General features: G+C 46.1%; 64 non-coding genes across 64 annotated transcripts; all 64 read right to left on the bottom strand.

Moving 5' to 3' along the window:
• Positions 1-128: 128 nt before the first annotated feature.
• LOC123431924 lies at positions 129-247 on the bottom strand. Its single transcript, XR_006623531.1, has one exon. It is a non-coding gene; the product is annotated as a 5S ribosomal RNA (ribosomal RNA).
• A 197-nt stretch (positions 248-444) lies between these two features.
• Positions 445-563, bottom strand: LOC123436719. Its single transcript, XR_006627932.1, has one exon. It is a non-coding gene; the product is annotated as a 5S ribosomal RNA (ribosomal RNA).
• A 173-nt stretch (positions 564-736) lies between these two features.
• Positions 737-855, bottom strand: LOC123432216. The gene has a single exon (XR_006623810.1). It is a non-coding gene; the product is annotated as a 5S ribosomal RNA (ribosomal RNA).
• A 194-nt stretch (positions 856-1,049) lies between these two features.
• Positions 1,050-1,168, bottom strand: LOC123437872. The gene has a single exon (XR_006629038.1). It is a non-coding gene; the product is annotated as a 5S ribosomal RNA (ribosomal RNA).
• Positions 1,169-1,374: 206 nt separating this feature from the next.
• LOC123435761 lies at positions 1,375-1,493 on the bottom strand. The gene has a single exon (XR_006627009.1). It is a non-coding gene; the product is annotated as a 5S ribosomal RNA (ribosomal RNA).
• Positions 1,494-1,684: 191 nt separating this feature from the next.
• LOC123436708 lies at positions 1,685-1,803 on the bottom strand. The gene has a single exon (XR_006627921.1). It is a non-coding gene; the product is annotated as a 5S ribosomal RNA (ribosomal RNA).
• A 182-nt stretch (positions 1,804-1,985) lies between these two features.
• On the bottom strand, positions 1,986-2,104 carry LOC123435517. Its single transcript, XR_006626764.1, has one exon. It is a non-coding gene; the product is annotated as a 5S ribosomal RNA (ribosomal RNA).
• Positions 2,105-2,304: 200 nt separating this feature from the next.
• LOC123436697 lies at positions 2,305-2,423 on the bottom strand. Its single transcript, XR_006627910.1, has one exon. It is a non-coding gene; the product is annotated as a 5S ribosomal RNA (ribosomal RNA).
• Positions 2,424-2,620: 197 nt separating this feature from the next.
• LOC123438378 lies at positions 2,621-2,739 on the bottom strand. The gene has a single exon (XR_006629523.1). It is a non-coding gene; the product is annotated as a 5S ribosomal RNA (ribosomal RNA).
• A 182-nt stretch (positions 2,740-2,921) lies between these two features.
• On the bottom strand, positions 2,922-3,040 carry LOC123431563. The gene has a single exon (XR_006623155.1). It is a non-coding gene; the product is annotated as a 5S ribosomal RNA (ribosomal RNA).
• A 194-nt stretch (positions 3,041-3,234) lies between these two features.
• On the bottom strand, positions 3,235-3,353 carry LOC123438480. The gene has a single exon (XR_006629619.1). It is a non-coding gene; the product is annotated as a 5S ribosomal RNA (ribosomal RNA).
• A 194-nt stretch (positions 3,354-3,547) lies between these two features.
• Positions 3,548-3,666, bottom strand: LOC123436686. Its single transcript, XR_006627899.1, has one exon. It is a non-coding gene; the product is annotated as a 5S ribosomal RNA (ribosomal RNA).
• Positions 3,667-3,866: 200 nt separating this feature from the next.
• On the bottom strand, positions 3,867-3,985 carry LOC123436675. Its single transcript, XR_006627888.1, has one exon. It is a non-coding gene; the product is annotated as a 5S ribosomal RNA (ribosomal RNA).
• A 185-nt stretch (positions 3,986-4,170) lies between these two features.
• Positions 4,171-4,289, bottom strand: LOC123436664. Its single transcript, XR_006627877.1, has one exon. It is a non-coding gene; the product is annotated as a 5S ribosomal RNA (ribosomal RNA).
• Positions 4,290-4,471: 182 nt separating this feature from the next.
• On the bottom strand, positions 4,472-4,590 carry LOC123436653. The gene has a single exon (XR_006627866.1). It is a non-coding gene; the product is annotated as a 5S ribosomal RNA (ribosomal RNA).
• Positions 4,591-4,772: 182 nt separating this feature from the next.
• On the bottom strand, positions 4,773-4,891 carry LOC123436876. Its single transcript, XR_006628083.1, has one exon. It is a non-coding gene; the product is annotated as a 5S ribosomal RNA (ribosomal RNA).
• Positions 4,892-5,070: 179 nt separating this feature from the next.
• LOC123437764 lies at positions 5,071-5,189 on the bottom strand. The gene has a single exon (XR_006628935.1). It is a non-coding gene; the product is annotated as a 5S ribosomal RNA (ribosomal RNA).
• Positions 5,190-5,368: 179 nt separating this feature from the next.
• Positions 5,369-5,487, bottom strand: LOC123437587. The gene has a single exon (XR_006628761.1). It is a non-coding gene; the product is annotated as a 5S ribosomal RNA (ribosomal RNA).
• A 194-nt stretch (positions 5,488-5,681) lies between these two features.
• LOC123431593 lies at positions 5,682-5,800 on the bottom strand. Its single transcript, XR_006623183.1, has one exon. It is a non-coding gene; the product is annotated as a 5S ribosomal RNA (ribosomal RNA).
• A 182-nt stretch (positions 5,801-5,982) lies between these two features.
• LOC123437135 lies at positions 5,983-6,101 on the bottom strand. The gene has a single exon (XR_006628332.1). It is a non-coding gene; the product is annotated as a 5S ribosomal RNA (ribosomal RNA).
• Positions 6,102-6,289: 188 nt separating this feature from the next.
• Positions 6,290-6,408, bottom strand: LOC123436641. The gene has a single exon (XR_006627855.1). It is a non-coding gene; the product is annotated as a 5S ribosomal RNA (ribosomal RNA).
• Positions 6,409-6,593: 185 nt separating this feature from the next.
• LOC123436630 lies at positions 6,594-6,712 on the bottom strand. The gene has a single exon (XR_006627844.1). It is a non-coding gene; the product is annotated as a 5S ribosomal RNA (ribosomal RNA).
• A 188-nt stretch (positions 6,713-6,900) lies between these two features.
• LOC123436617 lies at positions 6,901-7,019 on the bottom strand. Its single transcript, XR_006627832.1, has one exon. It is a non-coding gene; the product is annotated as a 5S ribosomal RNA (ribosomal RNA).
• Positions 7,020-7,231: 212 nt separating this feature from the next.
• On the bottom strand, positions 7,232-7,350 carry LOC123432019. Its single transcript, XR_006623622.1, has one exon. It is a non-coding gene; the product is annotated as a 5S ribosomal RNA (ribosomal RNA).
• Positions 7,351-7,529: 179 nt separating this feature from the next.
• On the bottom strand, positions 7,530-7,648 carry LOC123435843. The gene has a single exon (XR_006627088.1). It is a non-coding gene; the product is annotated as a 5S ribosomal RNA (ribosomal RNA).
• A 188-nt stretch (positions 7,649-7,836) lies between these two features.
• LOC123437613 lies at positions 7,837-7,955 on the bottom strand. Its single transcript, XR_006628787.1, has one exon. It is a non-coding gene; the product is annotated as a 5S ribosomal RNA (ribosomal RNA).
• A 194-nt stretch (positions 7,956-8,149) lies between these two features.
• Positions 8,150-8,265, bottom strand: LOC123433330. Its single transcript, XR_006624856.1, has one exon. It is a non-coding gene; the product is annotated as a 5S ribosomal RNA (ribosomal RNA).
• Positions 8,266-8,465: 200 nt separating this feature from the next.
• On the bottom strand, positions 8,466-8,584 carry LOC123437357. Its single transcript, XR_006628542.1, has one exon. It is a non-coding gene; the product is annotated as a 5S ribosomal RNA (ribosomal RNA).
• Positions 8,585-8,763: 179 nt separating this feature from the next.
• LOC123438801 lies at positions 8,764-8,882 on the bottom strand. Its single transcript, XR_006629922.1, has one exon. It is a non-coding gene; the product is annotated as a 5S ribosomal RNA (ribosomal RNA).
• Positions 8,883-9,079: 197 nt separating this feature from the next.
• On the bottom strand, positions 9,080-9,198 carry LOC123438800. Its single transcript, XR_006629921.1, has one exon. It is a non-coding gene; the product is annotated as a 5S ribosomal RNA (ribosomal RNA).
• A 200-nt stretch (positions 9,199-9,398) lies between these two features.
• Positions 9,399-9,517, bottom strand: LOC123437578. The gene has a single exon (XR_006628752.1). It is a non-coding gene; the product is annotated as a 5S ribosomal RNA (ribosomal RNA).
• A 161-nt stretch (positions 9,518-9,678) lies between these two features.
• On the bottom strand, positions 9,679-9,797 carry LOC123432018. Its single transcript, XR_006623621.1, has one exon. It is a non-coding gene; the product is annotated as a 5S ribosomal RNA (ribosomal RNA).
• A 179-nt stretch (positions 9,798-9,976) lies between these two features.
• LOC123435842 lies at positions 9,977-10,095 on the bottom strand. Its single transcript, XR_006627087.1, has one exon. It is a non-coding gene; the product is annotated as a 5S ribosomal RNA (ribosomal RNA).
• Positions 10,096-10,283: 188 nt separating this feature from the next.
• LOC123432714 lies at positions 10,284-10,402 on the bottom strand. Its single transcript, XR_006624284.1, has one exon. It is a non-coding gene; the product is annotated as a 5S ribosomal RNA (ribosomal RNA).
• Positions 10,403-10,593: 191 nt separating this feature from the next.
• LOC123438002 lies at positions 10,594-10,712 on the bottom strand. The gene has a single exon (XR_006629160.1). It is a non-coding gene; the product is annotated as a 5S ribosomal RNA (ribosomal RNA).
• Positions 10,713-10,897: 185 nt separating this feature from the next.
• LOC123436605 lies at positions 10,898-11,016 on the bottom strand. Its single transcript, XR_006627821.1, has one exon. It is a non-coding gene; the product is annotated as a 5S ribosomal RNA (ribosomal RNA).
• A 182-nt stretch (positions 11,017-11,198) lies between these two features.
• Positions 11,199-11,317, bottom strand: LOC123436593. The gene has a single exon (XR_006627810.1). It is a non-coding gene; the product is annotated as a 5S ribosomal RNA (ribosomal RNA).
• Positions 11,318-11,523: 206 nt separating this feature from the next.
• LOC123432119 lies at positions 11,524-11,642 on the bottom strand. The gene has a single exon (XR_006623717.1). It is a non-coding gene; the product is annotated as a 5S ribosomal RNA (ribosomal RNA).
• Positions 11,643-11,821: 179 nt separating this feature from the next.
• LOC123435841 lies at positions 11,822-11,940 on the bottom strand. The gene has a single exon (XR_006627086.1). It is a non-coding gene; the product is annotated as a 5S ribosomal RNA (ribosomal RNA).
• Positions 11,941-12,122: 182 nt separating this feature from the next.
• On the bottom strand, positions 12,123-12,241 carry LOC123431557. The gene has a single exon (XR_006623149.1). It is a non-coding gene; the product is annotated as a 5S ribosomal RNA (ribosomal RNA).
• Positions 12,242-12,432: 191 nt separating this feature from the next.
• On the bottom strand, positions 12,433-12,548 carry LOC123433329. Its single transcript, XR_006624855.1, has one exon. It is a non-coding gene; the product is annotated as a 5S ribosomal RNA (ribosomal RNA).
• Positions 12,549-12,745: 197 nt separating this feature from the next.
• On the bottom strand, positions 12,746-12,864 carry LOC123435286. Its single transcript, XR_006626541.1, has one exon. It is a non-coding gene; the product is annotated as a 5S ribosomal RNA (ribosomal RNA).
• A 182-nt stretch (positions 12,865-13,046) lies between these two features.
• LOC123438798 lies at positions 13,047-13,165 on the bottom strand. The gene has a single exon (XR_006629920.1). It is a non-coding gene; the product is annotated as a 5S ribosomal RNA (ribosomal RNA).
• Positions 13,166-13,359: 194 nt separating this feature from the next.
• Positions 13,360-13,478, bottom strand: LOC123438796. The gene has a single exon (XR_006629918.1). It is a non-coding gene; the product is annotated as a 5S ribosomal RNA (ribosomal RNA).
• A 203-nt stretch (positions 13,479-13,681) lies between these two features.
• Positions 13,682-13,800, bottom strand: LOC123432510. The gene has a single exon (XR_006624089.1). It is a non-coding gene; the product is annotated as a 5S ribosomal RNA (ribosomal RNA).
• A 185-nt stretch (positions 13,801-13,985) lies between these two features.
• Positions 13,986-14,104, bottom strand: LOC123438795. The gene has a single exon (XR_006629917.1). It is a non-coding gene; the product is annotated as a 5S ribosomal RNA (ribosomal RNA).
• Positions 14,105-14,298: 194 nt separating this feature from the next.
• Positions 14,299-14,416, bottom strand: LOC123433000. Its single transcript, XR_006624561.1, has one exon. It is a non-coding gene; the product is annotated as a 5S ribosomal RNA (ribosomal RNA).
• Positions 14,417-14,607: 191 nt separating this feature from the next.
• LOC123432497 lies at positions 14,608-14,726 on the bottom strand. Its single transcript, XR_006624076.1, has one exon. It is a non-coding gene; the product is annotated as a 5S ribosomal RNA (ribosomal RNA).
• A 197-nt stretch (positions 14,727-14,923) lies between these two features.
• LOC123437563 lies at positions 14,924-15,042 on the bottom strand. Its single transcript, XR_006628737.1, has one exon. It is a non-coding gene; the product is annotated as a 5S ribosomal RNA (ribosomal RNA).
• Positions 15,043-15,239: 197 nt separating this feature from the next.
• On the bottom strand, positions 15,240-15,358 carry LOC123436676. Its single transcript, XR_006627889.1, has one exon. It is a non-coding gene; the product is annotated as a 5S ribosomal RNA (ribosomal RNA).
• Positions 15,359-15,549: 191 nt separating this feature from the next.
• On the bottom strand, positions 15,550-15,668 carry LOC123436581. The gene has a single exon (XR_006627798.1). It is a non-coding gene; the product is annotated as a 5S ribosomal RNA (ribosomal RNA).
• A 194-nt stretch (positions 15,669-15,862) lies between these two features.
• Positions 15,863-15,981, bottom strand: LOC123431596. Its single transcript, XR_006623187.1, has one exon. It is a non-coding gene; the product is annotated as a 5S ribosomal RNA (ribosomal RNA).
• A 179-nt stretch (positions 15,982-16,160) lies between these two features.
• LOC123438456 lies at positions 16,161-16,279 on the bottom strand. Its single transcript, XR_006629597.1, has one exon. It is a non-coding gene; the product is annotated as a 5S ribosomal RNA (ribosomal RNA).
• Positions 16,280-16,476: 197 nt separating this feature from the next.
• LOC123436060 lies at positions 16,477-16,595 on the bottom strand. The gene has a single exon (XR_006627297.1). It is a non-coding gene; the product is annotated as a 5S ribosomal RNA (ribosomal RNA).
• Positions 16,596-16,789: 194 nt separating this feature from the next.
• Positions 16,790-16,905, bottom strand: LOC123433310. Its single transcript, XR_006624839.1, has one exon. It is a non-coding gene; the product is annotated as a 5S ribosomal RNA (ribosomal RNA).
• A 176-nt stretch (positions 16,906-17,081) lies between these two features.
• Positions 17,082-17,200, bottom strand: LOC123433398. The gene has a single exon (XR_006624903.1). It is a non-coding gene; the product is annotated as a 5S ribosomal RNA (ribosomal RNA).
• A 188-nt stretch (positions 17,201-17,388) lies between these two features.
• On the bottom strand, positions 17,389-17,507 carry LOC123436230. The gene has a single exon (XR_006627463.1). It is a non-coding gene; the product is annotated as a 5S ribosomal RNA (ribosomal RNA).
• Positions 17,508-17,704: 197 nt separating this feature from the next.
• LOC123436229 lies at positions 17,705-17,823 on the bottom strand. Its single transcript, XR_006627462.1, has one exon. It is a non-coding gene; the product is annotated as a 5S ribosomal RNA (ribosomal RNA).
• Positions 17,824-18,017: 194 nt separating this feature from the next.
• Positions 18,018-18,136, bottom strand: LOC123436228. Its single transcript, XR_006627461.1, has one exon. It is a non-coding gene; the product is annotated as a 5S ribosomal RNA (ribosomal RNA).
• Positions 18,137-18,333: 197 nt separating this feature from the next.
• LOC123438844 lies at positions 18,334-18,452 on the bottom strand. Its single transcript, XR_006629962.1, has one exon. It is a non-coding gene; the product is annotated as a 5S ribosomal RNA (ribosomal RNA).
• Positions 18,453-18,655: 203 nt separating this feature from the next.
• On the bottom strand, positions 18,656-18,774 carry LOC123436570. Its single transcript, XR_006627787.1, has one exon. It is a non-coding gene; the product is annotated as a 5S ribosomal RNA (ribosomal RNA).
• A 194-nt stretch (positions 18,775-18,968) lies between these two features.
• LOC123433249 lies at positions 18,969-19,084 on the bottom strand. Its single transcript, XR_006624784.1, has one exon. It is a non-coding gene; the product is annotated as a 5S ribosomal RNA (ribosomal RNA).
• A 461-nt stretch (positions 19,085-19,545) lies between these two features.
• On the bottom strand, positions 19,546-19,664 carry LOC123431846. Its single transcript, XR_006623437.1, has one exon. It is a non-coding gene; the product is annotated as a 5S ribosomal RNA (ribosomal RNA).
• A 191-nt stretch (positions 19,665-19,855) lies between these two features.
• Positions 19,856-19,974, bottom strand: LOC123431960. The gene has a single exon (XR_006623565.1). It is a non-coding gene; the product is annotated as a 5S ribosomal RNA (ribosomal RNA).
• Positions 19,975-20,011: the final 37 nt, after the last annotated feature.

Raw genomic sequence — 20,011 nt, 5'->3', positions numbered from 1 at the left:
CTAGTCGTTGGGTGTCAAGCGCGGTGGGAAAAGTCACACAGTAATCGTCAAAAATAAGAAAATGAGGTCATATAGATCACGCTCCCGCGTCATCCTTGTCACGTGGCGCAAAAATATATTTAAAAAGGGGAATGCAACACGAGGACTTCCCAGGAGGTCACCCATCCTAGTACTACTCTCGCCCAAGCACGCTTAAGTTCGAAGTTCTGATGGGATCCGGTGCTTTAGTGCTGGTATGATCGCATCCGACATGCAACTATCTATTTGTTCCTTATGCTTGCCCCTACTACTACTACTACTACTACTACTACTACTACTAATTGTTGGGTGTCAAGCGCGGTGGGAAAAGTCACACACTAATCGTCAAAAATAAGAAAATGAGGTCATATAGATCACGGTCCCGCGTCATCCTTGTCACGTGGCGCAAAAATATATTTAAAAAGGGGAATGCAACACGAGGACTTCCCAGGAGGTCACCCATCCTAGTACTACTCTCGCCCAAGCACGCTTAACTTCGGAGTTCTGATGGGATCCGGTGCTTTAGTGCTGGTATGATCGCATCCGACCTGCAACTATCTATTTGTTCCTTATGCTTGCCCCTACTACTACTAGTCGTTGGGTGTCAAGCGCGGTGGGAAAAGTCACACAGTAATCGTCAAAAATAAGAAAATGAGGTCATATAGATCACGCTCCCGCGTCATCCTTGTCACGTGGCGCAAAAATATATTTAAAAAGGGGAATGCAACACGAGGACTTCCCAGGAGGTCACCCATCCTAGTACTACTCTCGCCCAAGCACGCTTAACTTTGAAGTTCTGATGGGATCCGATGCTTTAGTGCTGGTATGATCGCATCCGACATGCAACTATCTATTTATTCCTTATGCTTGCCCCTACTACTACTACTACTACTGCTACTACTACTAATTGTTGGGTGTCAAGCGCGGTGGGAAAAGTCACACAGTAATCGTCAAAAATAAGAAAATGAGGTCATATAGATCACGCTCCCGCGTCATCCTTGTCACGTGGCGCAAAAATATATTTAAAAAGGGGAATGCAACACGAGGACTTCCCAGGAGGTCACCCATCCTAGTACTACTCTCGCCCAAGCACGCTTAACTTCGGAGTTCTGATGGGATCCGGTGCTTTAGTGCTGTTATGATCGCATCCGACATGCAACTATCTATTTGTTCCTTATGCTTGCCCCAACTACTACTACTACTACTACTACTACTACTACTACTACTACTAGTCGTTGGGTGTCAAGCGCGGTGGGATAAGTCACACAGTAATCGTCAAAAATAAGAAAATAAGGTCATATAGATCACGCTCCCGCGTCATCCTTGTCACGTGCCGCAAAAATATATTTAAAAAGGGGAATGCAACACGAGGACTTCCCAGGAGGTCACCCATCCTAGTACTACTCTCGCCCAAGCACGCTTAACTTCAGAGTTCTGATGGGATCCGGTGCTTTAGTGCTGGTATGATCGCATCCGACATGCAACTATCTATTTGTTCCTTATGCTTGCCCCTACTACTACTACTACTACTACTACTACTAGTCGTTGGGTGTCAAGCGCGGTGGGAAAAGTCACACAGTAATCGTCAAAAATAAGAAAATGAGGTCATATAGATCACGCTCCCGCGTCATCCTTGTCACGTGGCGCAAAAATATATTTAAAAAGGGGAATGCAACACGAGGACTTCCCAGGAGGTCACCCATCCTAGTACTACTCTCGCCCAAGCACGCTTAACTTCGGAGTTCTGATGGGATCCGGTGCTTTAGTGCTGGTATGATCGCATCCGACATGCAACTATCTATTTCTTCCTTATGCTTGCCCCTACTACTACTACTAGTAGTAGTCGTTGGGTGTCAAGCGCGGTGGGAAAAGTCACACAGTAATCGTCAAAAATAAGAAAATGAGGTCATATAGATCACGGTCCCGCGTCATCCTTGTCACGTGGCGCAAAAATATATTTAAAAAGGGGAATGCAACACGAGGACTTCCCAGGAGGTCACCCATCCTAGTACAACTCTCGCCCAAGCACGCTTAACTTCGGAGTTCTGATGGGATCCGGTGCTTTAGTGCTGGTATGATCGCATCCGACATGCAACTATCTATTTGTTCCTTATGCTTGCCCCTACTACTACTACTACTACTACTACTACTACTACTACTAGTCGTTGGGTGTCAAGCGCGGTGGGAAAAGTCACACAGTAATCGTCAAAAATAAGAAAATGAGGTCATATAGATCACGCTCCCGCGTCATCCTTGTCACGTGCCGCAAAAATATATTTAAAAAGGGGAATGCAACACGAGGACTTCCCAGGAGGTCACCCATCCTAGTACTACTCTCGCCCAAGCACGCTTAACTTCGGAGTTCTGATGGGATCCGGTGCTTTAGTGCTGGTATGATCGCATCCGACATGCAACTATCTAATTGTTCCTTATGCTTGCCCCTACTACTACTACTACTACTACTACTACTACTACTAGTCGTTGGGTGTCAAGCGCGGTGGGAAAAGTCACACAGTAATCGTCAAAAATAAGAAAATGAGGTCATATAGATCACGCTCCCGCGTCATCCTTGTCACGTGGCGCAAAAATATATTTAAAAAGGGGAATGCAACACGAGGACTTCCCAGGAGATCACCCATCCTAGTACTACTCTCGCCCAAGCACGCTTAACTTCGAAGTTCTGATGGGATCCGGTGCTTTAGTGCTGGTATGATCGCATCCGACATGCAACTATCTATTTGTTCCTTATGCTTGCCCCTACTACTACTACTACTACTAGTCGTTGGGTGTCAAGCGCGGTGGGAAAAGTCACACAGTAATCGTCAAAAATAAGAAAATGAGGTCATATAGATCACGCTCCCGCGTCATCCTTGTCACGTGGCGCAAAAATATATTTAAAAAGGGGAATGCAACATGAGGACTTCCCAGGAGGTCACCCATCCTAGTACTACTCTCGCCCAAGCACGCTTAACTTCGGAGTTCTCATGGGATCCGGTGCTTCAGTGCTGGTATGATCGCATCCGACATGCAACCATCTATTTGTTCCTTATGCTTGCCCCTACTACTACTACTAATACTACTACTACTACTAGTCGTTGGGTGTCAAGCGCGGTGGGAAAAGTCACACAGTAATCGTCAAAAATAAGAAAATGAGGTCATATAGATTACGGTCCCGCGTCATCCTTGTCACGTGGCGCAAAAATATATTTAAAAAGGGGAATGCAACACGAGGACTTCCCAAGAGGTCACCCATCCTAGTACTACTCTCGCCCAAGCACGCTTAACTTTAGAGTTCTGATGGGATCCGGTGCTTTAGTGCTGGTATGATCGCATCCGACATGCAACTATCTATTTGTTCCTTATGCTTGCCCCTACTACTACTACTACTACTACTACTACTACTAGTCGTTGGGTGTCAAGCGCGGTGGGAAAAGTCACACAGTAATCGTCAAAAATAAGAAAATGAGGTCATATAGATCACGCTCCCGCGTCATCCTTGTCACGTGGCGCAAAAATATATTTAAAAAGGGGAATGCAACACGAGGACTTCCCAGGAGGTCACCCATCCTAGTACTACTCTCGCCCAAGCACGCTTAACTTCGGAGTTCTGATGGGATCCGGTGCTTTAGTGCTGGTATGATCGCATCCGACATGCAACTATCTATTTGTTCCTTATGCTTGCCCCTACTACTACTACTACTACTACTACTACTACTACTACTAGTCGTTGGGTGTCAAGCGTGGTGGGAAAAGTCACACAGTAATCGTCAAAAATAAGAAAATGAGGTCATATAGATCACGGTCCCGCGTCATCCTTGTCACGTGGCGCAAAAATATATTTAAAAAGGGGAATGCAACACGAGGACTTCCCAGGAGGTCACCCATCCTAGTACTACTCTCGCCCAAGCACGCTTAACTTCGGAGTTCTGATGGGATCCGGTGCTTTAGTGCTGGTATGATCGCATCCGACATGCAACTATCTATTTGTTCCTTATGCTTGCCCCTACTACTACTACTACTACTAGTAGTCGTTGGGTGTCAAGCGCGGTGGGAAAAGTCACACAGTAATCGTCAAAAATAAGAAAATGAGGTTATATAGATCACGCTCCCGCGTCATCCTTGTCACGTGGCGCAAAAATATATTTAAAAAGGGGAATGCAACACGAGGACTTCCCAGGAGGTCACCCATCCTAGTACTACTCTCGCCCAAGCACGCTTAACTTCGGAGTTCTGATGGGATCCGGTGCTTTAGTGCTGGTATGATCGCATCCGACATGCAACTATCTATTTGTTCCTTATGCTTGCCCCTACTACTACTACTACTACTAGTCGTTGGGTGTCAAGCGCGGTGGGAAAAGTCACACAGTAATCGTCAAAAATAAGAAAATGAGGTCATATAGATCACGGTCCAGCGTCATCCTTGTCACGTGGCGCAAAAATATATTTAAAAAGGGGAATGCAACACGAGGACTTCCCAGGAGGTCACCCATCCTAGTACTACTCTCGCCCAAGCACGCTTAACTTCGGAGTTCTGATGGGATCCGGTGCTTTAGTGCTGGTATGATCGCATCCGACATGCAACTATCTATTTGTTCCTTATGCTTGCCCCTACTACTACTACTACTACTAGTCGTTGGGTGTCAAGCGCGGTGGGAAAAGTCACACAGTAATCGTCAAAAATAAGAAAATGAGGTCATATAGATCACGCTCCCGCGTCATCCTTGTCACGTGGCGCAAAAATATATTTAAAAAGGGGAATGCAACACGAGGACTTCCCAGGAGGTCACCCATCCTAGTACTACTCTCGCCCAAGCACGCTTAACTTCGGAGTTCTGGTGGGATCCGGTGCTTTAGTGCTGGTATGATCGCATCCGACATGCAACTATCTATTTGTTCCTTATGCTTGCCCCTACTACTACTACTACTAGTCGTTGGGTGTCAAGCGCGGTGGGAAAAGTCACACAGTAATCGTCAAAAATAAGAAAATGAGGTCATATAGATCACGGTCCCGCGTCATCCTTGTCACGTCGCGCAAAAATATATTTAAAAGGGGGAATGCAACACGAGGACTTCCCAGGAGGTCACCCATCCTAGTACTACTCTCGCCCAAGCACGCTTAACTTCGGAGTTCTGATGGGATCCGGTGCTTTAGTGCTAGTATGATCGCATCTGACATGCAACTATCTATTTGTTCCTTATGCTTGCCCCTACTACTACTACTACTAGTCGTTGGGTGTCAAGCGCGGTGGGAAAAGTCACACAGTAATCGTCAAAAATAAGAAAATGAGGTCATATAGATCACGGTCCCGCGTCATCCTTGTCACGTGGCGCAAAAATATATTTAAAAAGGGGAATGCAACATGAGGACTTCCCAGGAGGTCACCCATCCTAGTACTACTCTCGCCCAAGCACGCTTAACTTCGGAGTTCTGATGGGATCCGGTGCTTCAGTGCTGGTATGATCGCATCCGACATGCAACCATCTATTTGTTCCTTATGCTTGCCCCTACTACTACTACTAATACTACTACTACTACTAGTCGTTGGGTGTCAAGCGCGGTGGGAAAAGTCACACAGTAATCGTCAAAAATAAGAAAATGAGGTCATATAGATCACGGTCCCGCGTCATCCTTGTCACGTGGCGCAAAAATATATTTAAAAAGGGAAATGCAACACGAGGACTTCCCAGGAGGTCACCCATCCTAGTACTACTCTCGCCCAAGCACGCTTAACTTTAGAGTTCTGATGGGATCCGGTGCTTTAGTGCTGGTATGATCGCATCCGACATGCAACTATCTATTTGTTCCTTATGCTTGCCCCTACTACTACTACTACTACTAGTCGTTGGGTGTCAAGCGCGGTGGGAAAAGTCACACAGTAATCGTCAAAAATAAGAAAATGAGGTCATATAGATCACGCTCCCGCGTCATCCTTGTCACGTGGCGCAAAAATATATTTAAAAAGGGGAATGCAACACGAGGACTACCCAGGAGGTCACCCATCCTAGTACTACTCTCGCCCAAGCACGCTTAACTTCGGAGTTCTGATGGGATCCGGTGCTTTAGTGCTGGTATGATCGCATCCGACATGCAACTATCTATTTGTTCCTTATGCTTGCCCCTACTACTACTACTACTACTACTACTAGTCGTTGGGTGTCAAGCGTGGTGGGAAAAGTCACACAGTAATCGTCAAAAATAAGAAAATGAGGTCATATAGATCACGGTCCCGCGTCATCCTTGTCACGTGGCGCAAAAATATATTTAAAAAGGGGAATGCAACACGAGGACTTCCCAGGAGGTCACCCATCCTAGTACTACTCTCGCCCAAGCACGCTTAACTTCGGAGTTCTGATGGGATCCGGTGCTTTAGTGCTGGTATGATCGCATCCTACATGCAACTATCTATTTGTTCCTTATGCTTGCCCCTACTACTACTACTACTACTAGTAGTCGTTGGGTGTCAAGCGCGGTGGGAAAAGTCACACAGTAATCGTCAAAAATAAGAAAATGAGGTCATATAGATCACGCTCCCGCGTCATCCTTGTCACGTGGCGCAAAAATATATTTAAAAAGGGGAATGCAACACGAGGACTTCCCAGGAGGTCACCCATCCTAGTACTACTCTCGCCCAAGCACGCTTAACTTCGGAGTTCTGATGGGATCCGGTGCTTTAGTGCTGGTATGATCGCATCCGACATGCAACTATCTATTTGTTCCTTATGCTTGCCCCTACTACTACTACTACTACTACTACTAGTCGTTGGGTGTCAAGCGCGGTGGGAAAAGTCACACAGTAATCGTCAAAAATAAGAAAATGAGGTCATATAGATCACGGTCCCGCGTCATCCTTGTCACGTGGCGCAAAAATATATTTAAAAAGGGGAATGCAACACGAGGACTTCCCAGGAGGTCACCCATCCTAGTACTACTCTCGCCCAAGCACGCTTAACTTCGGAGTTCTGATGGGATCCGGTGCTTTAGTGCTGGTATGATCGCATCCGACATGCAACTATCTATTTGTTCCTTATGCTTGCCCCTACTACTACTACTACTAGTACTACTACTACTACTACTACTACTACTACTAGTCGTTGGGTGTCAAGCACGGTGGGAAAAGTCACACAGTAATCGTCAAAAATAAGAAAATGAGGTCATATAGATCACGCTCCCGCGTCATCCTTGTCACGTGGCGCAAAAATATATTTAAAAAGGGGAATGCAACACGAGGACTTCCCAGGAGGTCACCCATCCTAGTACTACTCTCGCCCAAGCACGCTTAACTTCGGAGTTCTGGTGGGATCCGGTGCTTTAGTGCTGCTATGATCGCATCCGACATGCAACTATCTATTTGTTCCTTATGCTTGCCCCTACTACTACTACTACTAGTCGTTGGGTGTCAAGCGCGGTGGGAAAACTCACACAGTAATCGTCAAAAATAAGAAAATGAGGTCATATAGATCACGGTCCCGCGTCATCCTTGTCACGTGGCGCAAAAATATATTTAAAAAGGGGAATGCAACACGAGGACTTCCCAGGAGGTCACCCATCCTAGTACTACTCTCGCCCAAGCACGCTTAACTTCGGAGTTCTGATGGGATCCGGTGCTTTAGTGCTGGTATGATCGCATCTGACATGCAACTATCTATTTGTTCCTTATGCTTGCCCCTACTACTACTACTACTACTACTACTAGTCGTTGGGTGTCAAGCGCGGTGGGAAAAGTCACACAGTAATCGTCAAAAATAAGAAAATGAGGTCATATAGATCACGGTCCCGCGTCATCCTTGTCACGTGGCGCAAAAATATATTTAAAAAGGGGAATGCAACACGAGGACTTCCCAGGAGGTCACCCATCCTAGTACTACTCTCGCCCAAGCACGCTTAACTTCGGAGTTTTGATGGGATCCGGTGCTTTAGTGCTGGTATGATCGCATCCGACATGCAACTATCTATTTGTTCCTTATGCTTGCCCCTACTACTACTACTACTACTACTACTACTACTAGTCGTTGGGTGTCAAGCGCGGTGGGAAAAGTCACACGGTAATCGTCAAAAATAAGAAAATGAGGTCATATAGATCACGTTCCCGCGTCATCCTTGTCACGTGGCGCAAAAATATATTTAAAAAGGGGAATGCAACACGGAGTCCCAGGAGGTCACCCATCCTAGTACTACTCTCGCCCAAGCACGCTTAACTTCGGAGTTCTGATGGGATCCGGTGCTTTAGTGCTGCTATGATCGCATCCGACATGCAACTATCTATTTGTTCCTTATGCTTGCCCCTACTACTACTACTACTACTACTACTACTACTACTACTAGTCGTTGGGTGTCAAGCGCGGTGGGAAAAGTCACACAGTAATCGTCAAAAATAAGAAAATGAGGTCATATAGATCACGCTCCCGCGTCATCCTTGTCACGTGGCGCAAAAATATATTTAAAAAGGGGAATGCAACACGAGGACTTCCAAGGAGGTCACCCATCCTAGTACTACTCTCGCCCAAGCACGCTTAACTTCGGAGTTCTGATGGGATCCGGTGCTTTAGTGCTGGTATAATCGCATCCGACATGCAACTATCTATTTGTTCCTTATGCTTGCCCCTACTACTACTACTACTAGTCGTTGGGTGTCAAGCGCGGTGGGAAAAGTCACACAGTAATCGTCAAAAATAAGAAAATGAGGTCATATAGATCACGCTCCCGCGTCATCCTTGTCACGTGGCGCAAAAATATATTTAAAAAGGGGAATGCAACACGAGGACTTCACAGGAGGTCACCCATCCTAGTACTACTCTCGCCCAAGCACGCTTAACTTCGGAGTTTTGATGGGATCCGGTGCTTTAGTGCTGGTATGATCGCATCCGACATGCAACTATCTATTTGTTCCTTATGCTTGCCCCTACTACTACTACTACTACTACTACTACTACTACTAGTCGTTGGGTGTCAAGCGCGGTGGGAAAAGTCACACAGTAATCGTCAAAAATATGAAAATGAGGTCATATAGATCACGCTCCCGCGTCATCCTTGTCACGTGGCGCAAAAATATATTTAAATAGGGGAATGCAACACGAGGACTTCACAGGAGGTCACCCATCCTAGTACTACTCTCGCCCAAGCACGCTTAACTTCGGAGTTTTGATGGGATCCGGTGCTTTAGTGCTGGTATGATCGCATCCGACATGCAACTATCTATTTGTTCCTTATGCTTGCCCCTACTACTACTACTACTACTACTACTACTACTACTACTAGTCGTTGGGTGTCAAGCGCGGTGGGAAAAGTCACACAGTAATCGTCAAAAATAAGAAAATGAGGTCATATAGATCACGGTCCCGCGTCATCCTTGTCACGTGGCGCAAAAATATATTTAAAAAGGGGAATGCAACACGAGGACTTCCCAGGAGGTCACTCATCCTAGTACTACTCTCGCCCAAGCACGCTTAACTTCGGAGTTCTGATGGGATCCGGTGCTTTAGTGCTGGTATGATCGCATCCGACATGCAACTATCTATTTGTTCCTTATGCTTGCCCCTACTACTACTACTACTAGTACTACTACTACTACTACTACTACTACTAGTCGTTGGGTGTCAAGCGCGATAGATCACGCTCCCGCGTCATCCTTGTCACGTGGCGCAAAAATATATTTAAAAAGGGGAATGCAACACGAGGACTTCCCAGGAGGTCACCCATCCTAGTACTACTCTCGCCCAAGCACGCTTAACTTCGGAGTTCTGGTGGGATCCGGTGCTTTAGTGCTGCTATGATCGCATCCGACATGCAACTATCTATTTGTTCCTTATGCTTGCCCCTACTACTACTACTACTAGTCGTTGGGTGTCAAGCGCGGTGGGAAAAGTCACACAGTAATCGTCAAAAATAAGAAAATGAGGTCATATAGATCACGGTCCCGCGTCATCCTTGTCACGTGGCGCAAAAATATATTTAAAAAGGGGAATGCAACACGAGGACTTCCCAGGAGGTCACCCATCCTAGTACTACTCTCGCCCAAGCACGCTTAACTTCGGAGTTCTGATGGGATCCGGTGCTTTAGTGCTGGTATGATCGCATCTGACATGCAACTATCTATTTGTTCCTTATGCTTGCCCCTACTACTACTACTACTACTACTACTAGTCGTTGGGTGTCAAGCGCGGTGGGAAAAGTCACACAGTAATCGTCAAAAATAAGAAAATGAGGTCATATAGATCACGGTCCCGCGTCATCCTTGTCACGTGGCGCAAAAATATATTTAAAAAGGGGAATGCAAAACGAGGACTTCCCAGGAGGTCACCCATCCTAGTAATACTCTCGCCCAAGCACGCTTAACTTCGGAGTTTTGATGGGATCCGGTGCTTTAGTGCTGGTATGATCGCATCCGACATGCAACTATCTATTTGTTCCTTATGCTTGCCCCTACTACTACTACTACTACTACTACTACTAGTCGTTGGGTGTCAAGCGCGGTGGGAAAAGTTACACGGTAATCGTCAAAAATAAGAAAATGAGGTCATATAGATCACGTTCCCGCGTCATCCTTGTCACGTGGCGCAAAAATATATTTAAAAAGGGGAATGCAACACGAGGACTTCCCAGGAGGTCACCCATCCTAGTACTACTCTCGCCCAAGCACGCTTAACTTTAGAGTTCTGATGGGATCCGGTGCTTTAGTGCTGGTATGATCGCATCCGACATGCAACTATCTATTTGTTCCTTATGCTTGCCCCTACTACTACTACTACTACTACTAGTCGTTGGGTGTCAAGCGCGGTGGGAAAAGTCACACAGTAATCGTCAAAAATAAGAAAATGAGGTCATATAGATCACGCTCCCGCGTCATCCTTGTCACGTGGCGCAAAAATATATTTAAAAAGGGGAATGCAACACGAGGACTTCCCAGGAGGTCACCCATCCTAGTACTACTCTCGCCCAAGCACGCTTAACTTCGGAGTTCTGATGGGATCCGGTGCTTTAGTGCTGGTATGATCGCATCCGACATGCAACTATCTATTTGTTCCTTATGCTTGCCCCTACTACTACTACTACTACTAGTCGTTGGGTGTCAAGCGCGGTGGGAAAAGTCACACAGTAATCGTCAAAAATAAGAAAATGAGGTCATATAGATCACGGTCCCGCGTCATCCTTGTCACGTGGCGCAAAAATATATTTAAAAAGGGGAATGCAACACGAGGACTTCCCAGGAGGTCACCCATCCTAGTACTACTCTCGCCCAAGCACGCTTAACTTCGGAGTTCTGATGGGATCCGGTGCTTTAGTGCTGGTATGATCGCATCCGACATGCAACTATCTATTTGTTCCTTATGCTTGCCCCTACTACTACTACTACTAGTACTACTACTACTACTACTACTACTAGTCGTTGGGTGTCAAGCGCGGTGGGAAAAGTCACACAGTAATCGTCAAAAATAAGAAAATGAGGTCATATAGATCACGCTCCCGCGTCATCCTTGTCACGTGGCGCAAAAATATATTTAAAAAGGGGAATGCAACACGAGGAATTCCCAGGAGGTCACCCATCCTAGTACTACTCTCGCCCAAGCACGCTTAACTTCGGAGTTCTGGTGGGATCCGGTGCTTTAGTGCTGCTATGATCGCATCCGACATGCAACTATCTATTTGTTCCTTATGCTTGCCCCTACTACTACTACTACTAGTCGTTGGGTGTCAAGCGCGGTGGGAAAAGTCACACAGTAATCGTCAAAAATAAGAAAATGAGGTCATATAGATCACGGTCCCGCGTCAATCTTGTCACGTGGCGCAAAAATATATTTAAAAAGGGGAATGCAACACGAGGACTTCCCAGGAGGTCACCCATCCTAGTACTACTCTCGCCCAAGCACGCTTAACTTCGGAGTTCTGATGGGATCCGGTGCTTTAGTGCTGGTATGATCGCATCTGACATGCAACTATCTATTTGTTCCTTATGCTTGCCCCTACTACTACTACTACTACTAGTCGTTGGGTGTCAAGCGCGGTGGGAAAAGTCACACAGTAATCGTCAAAAATAAGAAAATGAGGTCATATAGATCACGGTCCCGCGTCATCCTTGTCACGTGGCGCAAAAATATATTTAAAAAGGGGAATGCAAAACGAGGACTTCCCAGGAGGTCACCCATCCTAGTACTACTCTCGCCCAAGCACGCTTAACTTCGGAGTTTTGATGGGATCCGGTGCTTTAGTGCTGGTATGATCGCATCCGACATGCAACTATCTATTTGTTCCTTATGCTTGCCCCTACTACTACTACTACTACTACTACTACTAGTCGTTGGGTGTCAAGCGCGGTGGGAAAAGTCACACGGTAATCGTCAAAAATAAGAAAATGAGGTCATATAGATCACGTTCCCGCGTCATCCTTGTCACGTGGCGCAAAAATAAATTTAAAAAGGGGAATGCAACACGGAGTCCCAGGAGGTCACCCATCCTAGTACTACTCTCGCCCAAGCACGCTTAACTTCGGAGTTCTGATGGGATCCGGTGCTTTAGTGCTGCTATGATCGCATCCGACATGCAACTATCTATTTGTTCCTTATGCTTGCCCCTACTACTACTACTACTACTACTACTACTACTACTAGTCGTTGGGTGTCAAGCGCGGTGGGAAAAGTCACACAGTAATCGTCAAAAATAAGAAAATGAGGTCATATAGATCACGCTCCCGCGTCATCCTTGTCACGTGGCGCAAAAATATATTTAAAAAGGGGAATGCAACACGAGGACTTCCCAGGAGGTCACCCATCCTAGTACTACTCTCGCCCAAGCACGCTTAACTTCGGAGTTCTGATGGGATCCGGTGCTTTAGTGCTGGTATAATCGCATCCGACATGCAACGATCTATTTGTTCCTTATGCTTGCCCCTACTACTACTACTACTACTAGTCGTTGGGTGTCAAGCGCGGTGGGAAAAGTCACACAGTAATCGTCAAAAATAAGAAAATGAGGTCATATAGATCACGCTCCCGCGTCATCCTTGTCACGTGGCGCAAAAATATATTTAAAAAGGGGAATGCAACACGAGGACTTCACAGGAGGTCACCCATCCTAGTACTACTCTCGCCCAAGCACGCTTAACTTCGGAGTTTTGATGGGATCCGGTGCTTTAGTGCTGGTATGATCGCATCCGACATGCAACTATCTATCTGTTCCTTATGCTTGCCCCTACTACTACTACTACTACTACTACTACTACTAGTCGTTGGGTGTCAAGCGCGGTGGGAAAAGTCACACAGTAATCGTCAAAAATATGAAAATGAGGTCATATAGATCACGCTCCCGCGTCATCCTTGTCACGTGGCGCAAAAATATATTTAAAAAGGGGAATGCAACACGAGGACTTCACAGGAGGTCACCCATCCTAGTACTACTCTCGCCCAAGCACGCTTAACTTCGGAGTTTTGATGGGATCCGGTGCTTTAGTGCTGGTATGATCGCATCCGACATGCAACTATCTATTTGTTCCTTATGCTTGCCCCTACTACTACTACTACTACTACTACTACTACTACTACTACTAGTCGTTGGGTGTCAAGCGCGGTGGGAAAAGTCACACAGTAATCGTCAAAAATAAGAAAATGAGGTCATATAGATCACGGTCCCGCGTCATCCTTGTCACGTGGCGCAAAAATATATTTAAAAAGGGGAATGCAACACGAGGACTTCCCAAGAGGTCACCCATCCTAGTACTACTCTTGCCCAAGCATGCTTAACTTTGGAGTTCTGATGGGATCCGGTGCTTTAGTGCTGGTATGATCGCATCCGACATGCAACTATCTATTTGTTCCTTATGCTCGCCCCTACTACTACTACTACTACTACTAGTCGTTGGGTGTCAAGCGCGGTGGGAAAAGTCACACAGTAATCGTCAAAAATAAGAAAATGAGGTCATATAGATCACGCTCCCGCGTCATCCTTGTCACGTGGCGCAAAAATATATTTAAAAAGGGGAATGCAACACGAGGACTTCACAGGAGGTCACCCATCCTAGTACTACTCTCGCCCAAGCACGCTTAACTTCGGAGTTTTGATGGGATCCGGTGCTTTAGTGCTGGTATGATCGCATCCGACATGCAACTATCTATTTGTTCCTTATGCTTGCCCCTACTACTACTACTACTACTACTCCTACTACTAGTCGTTGGATGTCAAGCGCGGTGGGAAAAGTCACACAGTAATCGTCAAAAATAAGAAAATGAGGTCATATAGATCACGGTCCCGCGTCATCCTTGTCACGTGGCGCAAAAATATATTTAAAAAGGGGAATGCAACACGAGGACTTCCCAGGAGGTCACCCATCCTAGTACTACTCTCGCCAAGCACGCTTAACTTCAGAGTTCTGATGGGATCCAGTGCTTTAGTGCTGGTATGATCGCATCCGACATGCAACTATCTATTTGTTCCTTATGCTTGCCCCTACTACTACTACTACTACTACTACTACTAGTCGTTGGGTGTCAAGCGCGGTGGGAAAAGTCACACAGTAATCGTCAAAAATAAGAAAATGAGGTCATATAGATCACGCTCCCGCGTCATCCTTGTCACGTGGCGTAAAAATATATTTAAAAAGGGGAATGCAACACGAGGACTTCCCACGAGGTCACCCATCCTAGTACTACTATCGCCCAAGCACGCTTAACTTCGGAGTTCTGATGGGATCCGGTGCTTTAGTGTTGGTATGATCGCATCCAACATGTAACTATCTATTTGTTCCTTATGCTTGCCCCTACTACTACTACTACTACTACTACTACTACTACTAGTCGTTGGGTGTCAAGCGCGGTGGGAAAAGTCACACAGTAATCGTCAAAAATAAGAAAATGAGGTCATATAGATCACGCTCCCGCGTCATCCTTGTCACGTGGCGCAAAAATATATTTAAAAAGGGGAATGCAACACGAGGACTTCCCAGGAGGTCACCCATCCTAGTACTACTCTCGCCCAAGCACGCTAAACTTCGGAGTTCTGATGGGATCCGGTGCTTTAGTGCTGGTATGATCGCATCCGACATGCAACTATCTATTTGTTCCTTATGCTTGCCCCTACTACTACTACTACTACTACTACTACTACTACTAGTCGTTGGGTGTCAAGCGCGGTGGGAAAAGTCACACAGTAATCGTCAAAAATAAGAAAATGAGGTCATATAGATCACGGTCCCGCGTCATCCTTGTCACGTGGCGCAAAAATATATTTAAAAAGGGGAATGCAACACGAGGACTTCCGAGGAGGTCACCCATCCTAGTACTACTCTCGCCCAAGCACGCTTAACTTCGGAGTTCTGATGGGATCCGGTGCTTTAGTGCTGGTATGATTGCATCCGTCATGCAACTATCTATTTGTTCCTTATGCTTGCCCCTACTACTACTACTACTACTAGTACTACTAGTCGTTGGGTGTCAAGCGCGGTGGGAAAAGTCACACAGTAATCGTCAAAAATAACAAAATGAGGTCATATAGATCACGCTCCCGCGTCATCCTTGTCACGTGGCGCAAAAATATATTTAAAAAGGGGAATGCAACACGAGGACTTCCCAGGAGGTCACCCATCCTAGTACTACTCTCGCCCAAGCACGCTTAACTTCGGAGTTCTGATGGGATCCGGTGCTTTAGTGCTGGTATGATCGCATCCGACATGCAACTATCTATTTGTTCCTTATGCTTGCCCCTACTACTACTACTACTACTACTACTACTACTAGTCGTTGGGTGTCAAGCGCGGTGGGAAAAGTCACACAGTAATCGTCAAAAATAAGAAAATGAGGTCATATAGATCACGGTCCCGCGTCATCCTTGTTACGTGGCGCAAAAATATATTTAAAAAGGGGAATGCAACACGAGGACTTCCGAGGAGGTCACCCATCCTAGTACTACTCTCGCCCAAGGACGCTTAACTTCGGAGTTCTGATGGGATCCGGTGCTTTAGTGCTGGTATGATCGCATCCGACATGCAACTATCTATTTGTTCCTTATGCTTGCCCCTAGTACTACTACTACTAGTCGTTGGGTGTCAAGCGCGGTGGGAAAAGTCACACAGTAATCGTCAAAAATAAGAAAATGAGGTCATATAGATCACGGTCCCGCGTCATCCTTGTCACGTGGCGCAAAAATATATTTAAAAAGGGGAATGCAACACGAGGACTGCCCAGGAGGTCACCCATCCTAGTACTACTCTCGCCCAAGCACGCTTAACTTCGGAGTTCTGATGGGATCCGGTGGTTTAGTGCTGGTATGATCGCATCCGACATGCAACTATCTATTTGTTCCTTATGCTTGCCCCTACTACTACTACTACTACTACTACTACTACTACTAGTCGTTGGGTGTCAAGCGCGGTGGGAAAAGTCACACAGTAATCGTCAAAAATAAGAAAATGAGGTCATATAGATCACGGTCCCGCGTCATCCTTGTCACGTGGTGCAAAAATATATTTAAAAAGGGGAATGCAACACGAGGACTTCCCAGGAGGTCACCCATCCTAGTACTACTCTCGCCCAAGCACGCTTAACTTTGGAGTTCTGATGGGATCCGGTGCTTTAGTGCTGGTATGATCGCATCCGACATGCAACTATCTATTTGTTCCTTATGCTTGCCCCTACTACTACTACTACTACTACTACTACTACTAGTCGTTGGGTGTCAAGCGCGGTGGGAAAAGTCACACGGTAATCGTCAAAAATAAGAAAATGAGGTCATATAGATCACGCTCCCGCGTCTTCCTTGTCACGTGGCGCAAAAATATATTTAAAAAGGGGAATGCAACACGGAGTCCCAGGAGGTCACCCATCCTAGTACTACTCTCGCCCAAGCACGCTTAACTTCGGAGTTCTGATGGGATCCGGTGCTTTAGTGTTGGTATGATCGCATCCGACATGCAACTATCTATTTGTTCCTTATGCTTGCCCCTACTACTACTACTACTACTACTACTACTACTACTAGTCGTTGGGTGTCAAGCGCGGTGGAAAAGTCACACAGTAATCGTCAAAAATAAGAAAATGAGGTCATATAGATCACGGTCCCGCGTCATCCTTGTCACGTGGCGCAAAAATATCACGAGGACTTCCCAGGAGGTCACCCATCCTAGTACTACTCTCGCCCAAGCACGCTTAACTTCAGAGTTCTGATGGGATCAGATGCTTTAGTGCTGGTATGATCGCATCCGACATGCAACTATCTATTTTTTCCTTATGCTTGCCCCTACTACTACTACTACTACTACTACTAGTCGTTGGGTGTCAAGCGCGGTGGGAAAAGTCACACAGTAATCGTCAAAAATAACAAAATGAGGTCATATAGATCACGCTCCCGCGTCATCCTTGTCACGTGGCGCAAAAATATATTTAAAAAGGGGAATGCAACACGAGGACTTCCGAGGAGGTCACCCATCCTAGTACTACTCTCGCCCAAGCACGCTTAACTTCGGAGTTCTGATGGGATCCGGTGCTTTAGTGCTGGTATGATCGCATCCGACATGCAACTATCTATTTGTTCCTTATGCTTGCCCCTACTACTACTACTACTACTACTACTACTACTACTAGTCGTTGGGTGTCAAGCGCGGTGGGAAAAGTCACACAGTAATCGTCAAAAATAAGAAAATGAGGTCATATAGATCACGGACCCGCGTCATCCTTGTCACGTGGCGCAAAAATATATTTAAAAAGGGGAATGCAACACGAGGACTTCCGAGGAGGTCACCCATCCTAGTACTACTCTCGCCCAAGCACGCTTAACTTCGGAGTTCTGATGGGATCCGGTGCTTTAGTGCTGGTATGATCGCATCCGACATGCAACTATCTATTTGTTCCTTATGCTTGCCCCTACTACTACTACTACTACTACTACTACTACTAGTCGTTGGGTGTCAAGCGCGGTGGGAAAAGTCACACAGTAATCGTCAAAAATAAGAAAATGAGGTCATATAGATCACGGACCCGCGTCATCCTTGTCACGTGGCGCAAAAATATATTTAAAAAGGGGAATGCAACACGAGGACTTCCGAGGAGGTCACCCATCCTAGTACTACTCTCGCCCAAGCACGCTTAACTTCGGAGTTCTGATGGGATCCGGTGCTTTAGTGCTGGTATGATCGCATCCGACATGCAACTATCTATTTGTTCCTTATGCTTGCCCCTACTACTACTACTACTACTACTACTACTACTACTAGTCGTTGGGTGTCAAGCGCGGTGGGAAAAGTCACACAGTAACCGTCAAAAATAAGAAAATGAGGTCATATAGATCATGGTCCCGCGTCATCCTTGTCACGTGGCGCAAAAATATATTTAAAAAGGGGAATGCAACACGAGGACTGCCCAGGAGGTCACCCATCCTAGTACTACTCTCGCCCAAGCACGCTTAACTTTGGAGTTCTGATGGGATCCGGTGCTTTAGTGCTGGTATGATCGCATCCGACATGCAACTATCTATTTGTTCCTTATGCTTGCCCCTACTACTACTACTACTACTACTACTACTACTACTACTACTAGTCGTTGGGTGTCAAGCGCGGTGGGAAAAGTCACACAGTAATCGTCAAAAATAAGAAAATGAGGTCATATAGATCACGGTCCCGCGTCATCCTTGTCACGTGGCGCAAAAATATATTTAAAAAGGGGAATGCAACACGAGGACTTCCCAGGAGGTCACCCATCCTAGTACTACTCTCGCCCAAGCACGCTTAACTTCGGAGTTCTGATGGGATCCGGTGCTTTAGTGCTGGTATGATCGCATCCGACATGCAACTATCTATTTGTTCCTTATGCTTGCCCCTACTACTACTACTACTACTACTACTACTACTAGTCGTTGGGTGTCAAGCGCGGTGGGAAAAGTCACACGGTAATCGTCAAAAATAAGAAAATGAGGTCATATAGATCACGCTCCCGCGTCATCCTTGTCACGTGGCGCAAAAATATATTTAAAAAGGGGAATGCAACACGGAGTCCCAGGAGGTCACCCATAATAGTACTACTCTCGCCCAAGCACGCTTAACTTCGGAGTTCTGATGGGATCCGGTGCTTTAGTGCTGGTATGATCGCATCCGACATGCAACTATCTATTTGTTCCTTATGCTTGCCCCTACTACTACTACTACTACTACTACTACTACTACTACTACTACTACTACTACTACTACTAGTCGTTGGGTGTCAAGCGCGGTGGGAAAAGTCACACAGTAATCGTCAAAAATAAGAAAATGAGGTCATATAGATCACGCTCCCGCGTCATCCTTGTCACGTGGCGCAAAAATATATTTAAAAAGGGGAATGCAACACGAGGACTTCCCATGGGATCCGGTGCTTTAGTGCTGGTATGATCGCATCCGACATGCAACTATCTATTTGTTCCTTATGCTTGCCCCTACTACTACTACTACTAGTCGTTGGGTGTCAAGCGCGGTGGGAAAAGTCACACAGTAATCGTCAAAAATAAGAAAGTGAGGTCATATAGATCACGGTCCCGCGTCATCCTTGTCACGTGGCGCAAAAATATATTTAAAAAGGGGAATGCAACACGAGGACTTCCCAGGAGGTCACCCATCCTAGTACTACTCTCGTCCAAGCACGCTTAACTCCGAAGTTCTGATGGGATCCGGTGCTTTAGTGCTGGTATGATCGCATCCGACATGCAACTATCTATTTGTTCCTTATGCTTGCCCCTACTACTACTACTACTACTACTACTAGTAGTCGTTGGGTGTCAAGCGCGGTGGGAAAAGTCACACAGTAATCGTCAAAAATAAGAAAATGAGGTCATATAGATCACGGTCCCGCGTCATCCTTGTCACGTGGCGCAAAAAGATATTTAAAAAGGGGAATGCAACACGAGGACTTCCCAGGAGGTCACCCATCCTAGTACTACTCTTGCCCAAGCACGCTTAACTTTGGAGTTCTGATGGGATCCGGTGCCTTAGTGCTGGTATGATCGCATCCGACATGCAACTATCTATTTGTTCCTTATGCTTGCCCC

The sequence above is a fragment of the Hordeum vulgare genome, chromosome 2H, assembly GCF_904849725.1.
Source record: "Hordeum vulgare subsp. vulgare chromosome 2H, MorexV3_pseudomolecules_assembly, whole genome shotgun sequence".
NCBI lineage: Eukaryota > Viridiplantae > Streptophyta > Magnoliopsida > Poales > Poaceae > Hordeum > Hordeum vulgare.
Note: the sequence above shows the minus strand (reverse complement) of the source record. Positions and strands in the feature narration are given on the sequence as shown.